Genomic DNA, 12,539 nt, shown 5'->3' with positions numbered 1-12,539 from the left:
GCGCCTTCCGGTGAGGCCCGCGAGCCGGGAGGAGCAGGCTGGGAGCGAGGCCGGAGACGAGCTGCCCCCGAGACTGCCCCGCCGAAGTCCTTTAGGTGGCGACCGCCCAAGCACCACGACGCCGGCGCCCTGACAGCACCATAACAGTGACAGCGGCCCTTGGATTGGCTCTTTGTAATGTGCTCTCCCATTGGCTCCCGGCAGAAAGGTTCCGATTGGATCTCCCTGTTGTTGATTCCGGAAGTTGACCCAAGGACGGGAAGTTCACTGCTAATTCTTGGAACCTCTAGGCTTCTGACTTCTTGGCTGCTATTGTTTACTCTACGGCTCTTCGCTTGTGGCTTGTCTTTACTTGTTTCCAGCGTTTTTGTTAACTGGATGGGTTACAGAATTTTAGAACTAGGAATGTTCCTAGAGGTCAGCTCTGGTCTAGGATACCAAGATTGCTTTGCTTTTAGTCATTGACTAATTGTAATGGGATTTTGAGTAAATTCTATAGCGGCTCCGAGAGTCACCTGTGAAAGGAATGAGGTTGGATTGGATAATAAAAAAGCAGATAAGTTGTAAATTGCCACCCAGAACTAGGGCTGTAGTCTAGCCATTATGAGGGAGACAACTGAGATCAGAAAAGGTAAGGAAGGAACAGAATTAGGATGGTACTCTGCACTTGATCTTAGCCAAAAGGCCGAGAAGGATGGTACTCTGACTACTAGTCCAATGTTCTTTTCACTACAAGGCCCTGTCTGTTGATAAACTTAACCAAGTTTACAGACCCATCTACGTTTTTAAATGTTTAAATAAATATACTTAAATTTAATATCCAAGCTACATGACTGGCTTTCAATCTGGAGGGAGAGGGCTTGAGGGTAAAACATGAGACAGACTTGGAGAGATGCATAAGCAGTAGAGCAATGGGAAGGCCTGGCATGGCCATCAATGAGTAAAAGGGAATATTGAAATTTTTTGCATAGGAGGTAACAATTAATTTGGTACCTAAAGGATGGGTAAAAATTTCCGGGCAAAGAGGTGTGGGGGGCTGTCAGCTTGGGTGGTAACATTCTAGAGATCATTTAATGGACTTGGGAAACGAAGTCATTAGTTTTCTTGGAGCTTAAGTCTCATGGGAGAAAATGGCTACAGATGAGAATGCATGAATAGGTAAAGAAGAGATCATTAGGGACGCCTGGCTGGGTCAGTGGGTTAAGGGTCTGCCATCGGCTCAGGTCATGATCCCAGGGTTCTGGGATCCAGTCCTGCATCAGGCTACCAGCTCAGCGGGGAACCTGCTTCTCCCTCTGCCTGCTGCTCCCCCTGCTTGTGCGCTTGCTCTCACTCTCTCTCTCTCTGGCAAACAAAATGTTTTTTAAAAAAGAAGAGATTGGGGTGCCTGGGTGGCTCAGTCATTAAGCATCTGCCTTCGGCTCAGGTCATGATCCCAGAGTCCTGGGATTGAGCCCCGCATTGGGCTCCCTGCTCCACAGGAAACCTGCTTCTCCTTCTCCCACTCCCCTTGCTTGTGTTCCCTCCTTCACTGTCTCTCTCTCTCTGTCAAATAAATAAATAAAATCTTAAAAAAAGAGATCATTAATAATCTTGCATGCTGTTCAAAGGATTAGCTTTTTTTTTTTTCTGAAAGTGTTGGAGGAACCATTAAAGGAATTAGAGCAAAGGAATGACATATCAGATATCCCTGTTAGAATTATTACTTAAAATATCCACAGTAGTGGGTATTTTGACTTGAAGAGCAAAGACTTGTATGAGACTTTTGCAGAAATATAAGTAAGTCCTGGACTAGGGTTGCAGCATTGGAGATGGAAAAGAGGAAACATACTTGAGATATATTAAGTTTAAGAATCCACAGGACTTAGTGGTCAATGGGAAGAGATTGGAGTAAAGAAGACGAAAGAGCCTAGTGTGACTTCATGTTTCTTGCTTAAGTGGTTGGAAGTGTTATTCGTCAAGTGTGGAAACAGAAGAAGATGAAGAAGAGGACCTCGTGTGGGGAGAGGGGAAAGTTTTGAACACCATGAGTTTACAAATACGCAGGCTGAGCTGTCTAGTTATTCTTTGGTAATAAGGACCCAGTGCACAGAGTTCTGATCTGGAGATAAAGCGTTGTAATCATCAGTGTATGGTTGGTAATTGGATCTATGAGTACAGATGAGATTTCCCAGGAAGAGTGTGGTGAGTGAGGGTAGAGTGCCAAGAATAATACTCTCCGGAACACCACCATTTAAAGGCCATGTAGGAACGGTTGGCCTGCAAAGGAGGTGAGATGAGTTGCAATTTAAAATAGGATGGTCAGAATAGGCAAAATTGGGAAAGTGACAGTTGAGCGAAGATTTGAAGGATGTGATCATTTGTACTGGATCCACTCAATTAAGTTGGAACTATGATTTGTAGAATTCATATTCCTATATGCCTTCAGATTAGAGTTTCTCAAAAGAAGAGTTTGCATAAGATTTGTAAGGTAGAAGTGAAGCAGTAGCCATTGCACTGTGAGCCTCTTCTTAGATGTGGTGATGGACAAGTGCAGAGGGTTCCAGCTTCTCCTGATGGTCCTATGGTTTGCATTCAACTGTTCTTGCTATTTGCAAACCCTGTCAACCAACAGAGGCCACTAGACAATTAGCTGTGACCCCCACAGAGGTGTAGCTACCCAGATCAACTGATTTTGTCAGGCTCACCTCAGGAGTTGGATGTGCTTAGCTTCTCAAATCAGTTGGTGACTCCTTCTCTGGTTCTTCAACTCCCTCTTCTAAACCTGCATATTCCCAGCCATTATATCTTCAGATAATTTCTCTATCCCTTTCTCTCTTTCTCCTTGTTCAGGGATTTCCTTAATATGTATTTGGTCCACTTGATGGTGTCTCACAAGCCCCTTATGCTCTGATCACCTTTCTTCATTCTTTTTTCCCCTTCTTTGGAAGGAAGATTCTCAAATAAATAAATAAATCTTAAAAAATATTTTCAGCACATTGAAGATATTCCATTGTCTTTTGTTTTCTAGTTGCTGTTGAGAAATGAGCTTCATTTCACTGAAGACGATTTTTCTGTTTTCTTTGGTTGTTTTAATATGTGTTTGCCTTTCTGTATGCAGAGAATGGAAACGGAAATGAGTAAGTGGTATGGATTTCTTTTTGGGAAAACTGCTTGGAATTTATTGGGTAACCTGAACCTCAAGGTTGTTGTCTTTCTTCAGTTCCTGAAAATTTTAGTTATTATCTCTTCCAATAGTGTCACTACTCTTCTCTCTCTCCTCTCCTTCTGAAACTCCAATTAGATATATAACAGTAATAGTAACACTTCCAGGATACTTTTAGCTAACAGTTCCATGGCACTTACTATGTGCCAAGTACTACTCTAAGTGTTCTTTTTTTTTTTTTAAGATTTATTTATTCCAGAAAAAGAGAGAGCGGGTGGGGGATGAGCAGAGGGAGAGAGAATCTCAAGCAGACTCTGCACTGAGCACGGAGCCCCACATGGGGCTCAATCCCATGACCCCAAGGCCACGACTTGAGCCGAAACCAAGAGTCAGATGCCCAACCGACTGTGCCATTCCTGCCCCACTACTGTAAATGTTTTACGTTAATTCATTTAATCCTCATTACAACCTCATGAAGTAGGTATTCTTACTTTCCCCATCTCACAAATAAGGAATATGAGGCATATAAAAGTTAATCACGGGCACCTGGGTGGCTCAGTCGTTAAGCATCTGCCTTCGGCTCAGGTCGTGATCCCAGGGTGTTGGGATTGAGTCCCACATCAGGCTCCTTACTCAGTGAGGAGCCTGCTTCTCCCTCTGACCCTCTCCCTGCTTGTGTTCCCTTTCTCACTGTTTCTGTCTCTGTCAAATAAATAAAATCTTAAAAAATAAATAAATAAATAAATAAATAAATAAATAAATAAATAAATAAATAAATAAAAGTTAATCACTTACCAAAGATCACAGAAATACTAATTGGCAAAATCAGGATGTGGACCCTGGTAATCTGACTCCAGAGTTCTGACCACAATGCTCTGAAACCTCATTGCGTTTTGCTACTTTTCAGAGTTCATTATTCCCCCTTTGATGCTTAAGTTTTTTGGTGGTGGTGTTTTGTTTTGTTTTGTTTTTGGCTCTGATCAAGTTAATGGGTCACTTCACACAGCTCTGGTTGTTCACTAAATGTGACACCTTGCATTCAACTTGCAGTAGCAACAACAGAATTTAAAAGAGTAGTTTTGATGTCGCTGCTCAAGGGCTGCTACCCTCAGTCACTGGGTTGTCATATAGTCTTAGTAAATTGTAGACATCCATTCCTCCAATCTAGACTTTGGGCAGCTAAGGTCAGGATATTTCCAGACTGTGATTCTTGTTTCTGGAATCTTGTTTCAGGAATTCATGTCCTGTTTTGGTTCTTTAGATAATGGCTTTGTTGACCTTCTAGGAGTGGTACAAATGCTATGTTTAATTTGCTAATTTGACTTTCATGTTTTAAATATTGTTTAGGAGGGCTAGTTTAGTCACACTAAGGAACTTTAACTATGATATTCATTGAGACTACTTCAAACTCAAGTGGGAAACCCGTGGCTTGTTTTTTGGTTGTTTTTATAACTTTTTTTTCTTATGTTAAAATTAATGCGTACTTATTAGAGAAAACGGAAAGGAAAAACCACCCTATTATATTATCTACAGGGCGCCTGGGTGGCTCAGTTGGTTAAGCGACTGCCTTCAGCTCAGGTCATGATCCTGGAGTCCCTGGATCGAGTCCTGCATCGGGCTCCCTGCTTGGCGGGGAGACTGCTTCTCCCTCTGCCCCTCCCCCTCTCATGCTCGCTCTCTCTCTCTCTCTCTCTCTCATTCTCTCTCTCAAATAAATAAATAAAATCTTTAAAAAAAAACTTATATTCTCTATAGAGGTAAACACCATTAACATCTTCATGTAAACCTTTACAATCCTTTTTCTAAGAATTTTGGGTATAAAATACATTATTTCACACACATTGTTTTATAACATTAACACTTTCAATGTCACCATATATTTTTCTACATTTTTAATGCTGCCTTTTATTTCATTTAATGAAGATGTTATAATTATTAAAGCCAATTCGCTATCTTTGGACTTTGGATTTCTTTCCAAATTTTCATAATTATAAACAGTACCATGATAAACAACCTTTTAGCTGTACCTTTGTACATATTCATGAATGTTTCCTTAGTAGAAGATCTTCAAAGAGAAATGACTGAGGTCAAAGAGAGCGCAAATATTTAAAGTATTTAAATACATACTGCTAACTTGTCCTGTTAGAGGTAGCAACAGGTTGTACCTCCACTGGCATAATGTAAGAGTACTTTTTTCCCCTACTCTGTCTCCATTATCAACACTGGCTATAATCATTTTTTTAAACATGCTAATTTGATGAGTGATGCATATTTTGTTGTTTCAGTTTTCATTTCATTGATTTCAATTAACTTATGATACTTGAAAGTACTTGAAAAGTGGGCAGAATCTAAATAGTGGATGGAAGAGACATCTGAATGGGAATGAAAGGAAATGTTTTCAATTTTTAATTAATCCTAGTGAGAGAAGAATATAATGCAAAAATTGTAGTGTAAAGGTTAATAAATCCCAGACCCCAGGCAACTGTCATTAAATTTATAGCCAAGGAAGCAGATATTTTGCACACTTAAAGGAATGGATCTATCAGTTTTACTCCCACATATATACCTAAGGGCAATGAAGTATATGTCCACACAAAAGCTTCTACACTAATGTTCATAGCAGCATTATTCATAATAGCCAAAAAATGAAGAAATTCTAATCCATAGTAACAAGTAAAATTTGGTACATCCATATAATGGAATATTATTTGGCAATAAAAACTAATGAAGGGCAGATATATGCTACAAAATGGATAAATCTTTTTAAGATTTTATTTATTTATTTGAGAGAGAGAATGAGAGAGAGCGAGTACATGAGAGGGGGGAGGGTCAGAGGGAGAAGCAGACTCCCTGCCAAGCAGGGAGCCTGATGCGGGACTTGATCCACGGACTCCAGGATCATGACCTGAGCTGAAGGCAGTTGCTTAACCAACTGAGCCACCCAGGCACTCCAAAATGGATAAATCTTGAAAATATTAATATAAGTGAAAGAAGCCAGTTACAAACAACCACATATTATAATTCCATTTATATGAAATATTCAGAATAGGCAAGTCTGTGGAGACAGATTAGTGGTTGCCTAGGGGTGGGGGGCATTGAGGCTAGGGGTAATAGCTAAGGACTACAGATTCTCTTTTGGGGGTAATGAAAATGTTCTAAAATTGTAACGATGGATACACAACTCTGAGAATATCCTAAAAGCTATTGAATTATACACTTTGAATTAGTGACTTGTAAGATACGGGATTTATGTCTCAATAAAGCTGTTTAAAAGGATAAGTGGATGGGGCGCCTAGGTGGCTCAGTCAGTTAAGCGTCTGCCTTCAGCTCAGGTCATGATCCCGAGTCCTGGAATCGAGTCCTGCTTCGGGCTCCCAGCTCAGCAGGGAGCCTGCTTCTCCCTCTCCTGCTCCCCCTGCTTGTGCTCTCTCTCTCTGTGTCAAATAAATAAATAAATAAAATCTTAAAATAAAAATAAAAAGATAAGTGGATGATCTTATGCAGAAAATGAAGAACACTCAAACTCAAGTTTATTTTGGTGGTTACTAAAACACTGGATTTTAGTTTTAATATATTTCTGTTCAAATTTTACTTCTGCCTAAAGTTAAACATATACTTACCATATGGCCCATCAATTCTAATCCTAAGTATTAGTTATATTACTCTGGGGAGGTAATTTTATTTTTCTAAGCCTCAGTTACTCCTCTGTAAATTGAGGATGATAATCATGTCATAGGTAAGGATTAAATGACATAATAAGTGTAAAACATTTCACAGAGTGGTTAGAAAATAGTAAATAGTATGTGTCTTGATAAAATACACTCAGCAAATGGGTGAAGGGGAGGGGGGGATATAGTCTCCCAGTTATAGAATAAATAAATCACTGGAATAAAAGGTGCAGCATAGAGAATATATTCAATGATATTATAATAGTGTTATATGGCAACAGATGGTAACTACACTTGTGAGCATGGCATAACATACAGAGATCTTGAATCACTATGTTGTACACCTGAAACTAATGTAACATCGTGTGTCAACTATAATCAAATAAGAAAAAAATATTTTAATAAAATAAATAAAAATGTCTACAAGGAAAAAAAAAGTCAACAAAGTAGGAACAGAAGAGCAGTTCCTCATTCTTACAGTGGACTTATGTGGTAGGCAGAATAATGGCCCCCCCAAAGATGTCCACTCCTAATACTCAGAACCTCTGACTATATTATGTTACATGGCAAAGGAGGATTAAAATTGAAGATGGATTCTTTGCTATCTTGGATTAACAGAGGTCTTAAATATGATACAAAAAGCACAAATCATAAAAGAAATAAGTGGTGAAAGAGCTTCACAACATTTCAGAACGGCTGAAGAAATTAAGTCACTGAAAAGACCAACCTCAGACTGGGAAAAAATATTCACAATCCATATATCTGACAAATGATTTGTCTCTAGAGTACGTAGAGAATTTTTATAACTCATTATCATTAAAACATGGACAAAGGATTCAAAGATATATTTCCTGAAAGAAGATCTTCATTTGGCCAATAAGCACATTAAGGGTGCCCAACATCATTAGTCATAATGGAAATGGAAATTTATAACCACAAGATACTGCTGCAGACTCATTAGAATAACTACATTTAAGAGGACTGATAATACTAAGCATTGGAGAGAATGTGGACCAACTGGAACTCTAACACATAAAGACAACTATTTGGCAGTTTTTTTAGAAAGTTAAACATATATTTACCATGTGACCCATCATTTCCGATCCTAAGCATTTATCTAAGGAAAATCTGTGTCTACACAAAGGCCTGTACAGAAATGTGCATAGTAGCTTTATTAATAACAACCATTAAAAATAAAATCTTAAGGGGCACCTGGGTGGCTCAGTTGGTTAATCGTCAGACTCTTGATTTTGGCTCAGGTCATGATCCCAGGGTCCTGGGATCAAGCCCCGCATCGGACTCCCTGTTCAGTGGGAAGCCTGCTTCTCCCTCTGCCTGCCCCTCCCCCTGCTTGTGCTCGCTCGCTCGCTCTCTCTCTCTCTATCTCTCCCTCTCTGACAAATAAATAAAATCTTAAAAAAAAAAAAAAAGAAATACATCTTACATCACTACCCAGTGCCAGGATACATAAATAATTGAAATAAAACTTTCATGAAAAAATATAGTGCATTCTGATAGTTTTAATCCTATTTCACTAAAAATATATATACTGGGGCACATGGCTGACTCAGCCAGAGGAACACGGAACTCTTGATCTCTGAGTCATGAGTTTGAGCCCCACATTGGCTGTACAGATTACTTAAATAAATAAACTTTTTTTTGCTATTTTTTAATTTTTAAAATTTTTTATTGTTATGTTAGTCACCATACATTACATCATTAGTTTTTGATGTAGTGTTCCATGATTCATTGTTTGTGTATAACACCCAGTGCTCCATGCAGCGCGTGCCCTCTTTAATACCCATCACCAAACTAACCCATCCTCCCACCCCCCTCCCCTCTAGAAACCTCAGTTTGTTTTTCAGAGTCCATTGTCTCTCATGGTTCATCTCCCCCTCCGATTCCCCCCCTTCATTCTTCCCCTCCTGCTATCTTTTTTTTTTTTTTAACATATATTGTATTATTTGTTTCAGAGGTACAGATCTGTGATTCAACAGTCTTGCACGATTCACAGCGCTCACCATAGCACATACCCTCCCCAATGTCTATCACCCACCCCCCCATCCCTCCCACCCCCCCACCACTCCAGCAACCCTCAGTTTGTTTCCTGAGATTAAGAATTCCTCATCTCAGTGAGGTCATATGATACATATCTTTCTCTGATTGACTTATTTCGCTCAGCATAACACCCTCCAGTTCCATCCATGTCATTGCAAATGGCAAGATCTCATTCCTTTTGATGGCTGCATAATATTCCATTGTACATATATACCACCTCTTCTTTATCCATTCATCTGTCGATGGACATCTTGGCTCTTTCCACAGTTTGGCTATTGTGGACATTGCTGCTATAAACATCGGGGTGCACGCACCCCTTCGGATCCCTACCTTTGTATCTTTGGGGTAAATACCCAGTAGTGCAATTGCTGGATCGTATGGTAGCTATATTTTCAACTTTTTGAGGAACCTCCGTACTGTTTTCCAGAGTGGTTGCACCAGCTTGCGTTCCCACCAACAGTGTAGGAGGGTTCCCCAAAATAAATAAATAAACTTTAAATATATATATACACATATACTAATTATAACCCACTTAAGTTGCTATCATGACCTGCTAATGAGTTGGCCAATTTGAAAAACTGCCCTAGAAGATACTCTTTCTAGTTTTGACAGCTTTTCTTGCTTCTCTCATCTCTGAAAGCCTCAGATCCTCTGGCTCCTCATACAAATGCTCTGGGGCCCCATTCTTTTCTTTCTCTCTTTTTTTTTTTTTTAAGATTTTATTTATTACTTTGACAGAGAGAGAGAGAGAACAGGTAGGCAGAGAGGCAGGCAGAGGGAGAGGGAGAGGCAGGCTCCCCGCCGAGCAGGGAGCCCGATGTGGGGCTCGATCCCGGGGACCCTGGGATCATGACCCGAGCCGAAGGCAGCCGCTTAACCGACTGAGCCACCCAGGCGCCCCGGGCCCCGTTCTTTTCTGATGCTGGTTTCTTAGAGGTTACTGCTCCTTGTGGGTTTCTGCTCCAGTAAGTGTGATTCTCTCTATCTGCCTGACTGTCTCCAGTTTGGGGACACCTGTTTGCTCCAATTCTCTGACAGATATAAAAAGAGTTGTTGATGTTCAGTTTATTCAGTTTACTTTTTACTTGATTTTAGGATGGAGGTAATAATTTCTTTACATGCCAGACCAGAAAGTAGAAGTCAAAAAGGCTTCTTTTAAAAATATTTATCAATAAACTAATTTTTAAATTTATGTGGAAATGCAAATAATTCTTTAAAAAAAAACAAAATGGAAGGATTTATACTACCTGATTTCAAGACTTATTATAAGGATACAATATTCAAGACAGTATGATATTGGCATAAGAACAGACATATAAATCTATGGAACAGAAGAGAATCCAGAAGCAGCATCATAAATTCAATGGGTAATGGATATTCTTTTCAACCAATCATGCTGGAAAAATTAGATATCTCTATAGGGGAAAAAAATGAACTACAACTCCTCATCCCACTTCATGAACAAAAACTATCCCCAAAAGGATGAGTGACCTAAATGTAAAAGCTAAAATTATAAAACCTCTAGAAGAAAACTTAGGTGAAAATCTCTGTGGCTTGGGATAGCAATGACTTTGTAGATAGGACACAAATAGCATGAATCAAAGAAGAAAAATTAATAAGTTCGAATTCATAAAAAGGAAAATGTTTTGTTTTTCAAAAGATGTCAGAGAATAAAAGGCAAACCTTGTATTAATCATGTTTTCAATTTTTTATACTTTATGGTGCTTTGCTCTTTTGGGGGTTTTGCTAGGTGGGAGAGGCTGCCCCTATCAAGGCTAGCTAATTCATAGGAAAAGCAAAAAACTTGTCTGTGAGTGTGCCTTTCTTATGCAAAACAACCAACCCAAAGACAATATCCCCAACCACCAACTTTACAAACTCACGCACCAAGACAATATTTCCCTTGCCTTAAATCACTCCAGAGTCACTCTTAGAGCCTAGAGTCTGCCAAAATTATTCAAACTATCCAATCCTAAACTTGCTCAAACTTGCCTACCCTGCCTCACTCATTTCTTCCTGTGAAAACTATAATGCATGCTCTGGGCTAAGCTTTCTCCTTTTCTCCTTTACTTCTCTGCCTCCTGATCAAGCCCTGTATGATATGGCATACATTCCTTCTACTGGGAATATTAAGCAATAAAATTTCTTTTATTGGCATTGACCTCTCTATGTTGTCACTCAGTTATCTTTATGAATTAACTCCTGCATACAATCAAAACAACTACAGATTAGGAGAAAACACTCATAGTACATATATCTGGCAAGCAACTTACATCCAGAATCTATGAAGAACTTTTTTTTTTTTTAAGATTTTATTTATTCATTTGAAAGAGAGAGAGAACACTAGCAAGGGGAGTGGCAGGCAGAGGAAGAGGGAGAAGCAGGCTCCCCAGTGAGCAGGGAACCCGAAGCGGGGCTCAATCCCAGGACACTGGGATCATGACCCAAGCCGAAGGCAGACGCTTAACTGACTGAGCCATCCAGGTGCCCCTATGAAGAACTCTTGAGAGTCGGTAATAAGAGGACAACCCAATTTGTAAAATGGGCAAAAGATCTGTACAGATACTTCACAGACGATTTATGAATGAACAATAAAGTACATGAAAAGATCCTCAGCATCATTAAATGAAAATTAAAACTACATAATGAGAGGGGTGCCTGGGTGACTCAGTCAGTTAAGCATCTAATTCTTGGTTTTGGCTCAGGTTGTGATCTTGAGGTCATGGGATTGAGCACAGCATTGGGCTCCTTGCTGAGCATGGAGTCTGCTTCAGATTCTCTGTCCCTCTCTCCCTCCCCTGTGCTCTCTCTCTCTAATAAAAAAATAAAATCCTTTAAAAAACAAAACAAAACAAAAACCCTACATAATGAGATACCACTACCCATTCATAGGTATGGCTAAAATTAAAAGATGAATAATGCCAAGTGTTGGTGAGAACCATTGGAACTGTTGGTTTTACATGTTGGTAGGCATGTAAAATGGTACGACCACTTTAAAAAAGTTTGGCACCTTCTATAAAATTAATATACACTTACCATATATATGACCCAGAAATATTACTTCTAAGTATTTACCCAAGAGAAATGAAAACATATGTCCACAAAGATACTTGTACATGAATGTTCATAGTAGCTTCATTCATTATAGCCACAAACTGGAAACAAACCAAATGTCAATCAATAGAATTGATAAGTCAACTGATTTGGTCATACAATGGAATACTGCTCAGTCATAAAAGGACTTAACTACCAATACATGCAAACAACAAGGCAAATCTCAAAAATATGATGGTAAGTGAAAGGAGCCAGATACAAGAGTACATATTAGGTTTTCCATTCATAGGACTCTCTAGAACAGGCAGAACTAATTTTATAGTTAAAGAAATCTGATCAGTGGTTGCTTTGGTGGGGAGTAGGAGGGATGGATTATACAAGGAAACTTTCTGCAATGATGGAAATATTCTAAATCTTGACTTGGGTGTTACTGACATGGGTGTGTACATTGGTCAAATCTCCTTGCATTTTATTGTATGCAGTTTATGTATTGTATGTAATTATACCTTAATATAATAATGTAATAATGCAATATAATATAATAATACATAAATACAAAATGTATTATATATAATAATTACTAATATATAATATATAATAATAAACATAACACA

The sequence above is a fragment of the Mirounga leonina genome, unplaced genomic scaffold (assembly GCF_011800145.1).
Source record: "Mirounga leonina isolate KUSES-001 unplaced genomic scaffold, KU_Mleo_1.0 Mir_125, whole genome shotgun sequence".
Classification (NCBI taxonomy): domain Eukaryota; kingdom Metazoa; phylum Chordata; class Mammalia; order Carnivora; family Phocidae; genus Mirounga; species Mirounga leonina.
The sequence above is the reverse complement of the archived record's forward strand: the minus strand, read 5'-3'. Positions refer to the sequence as shown.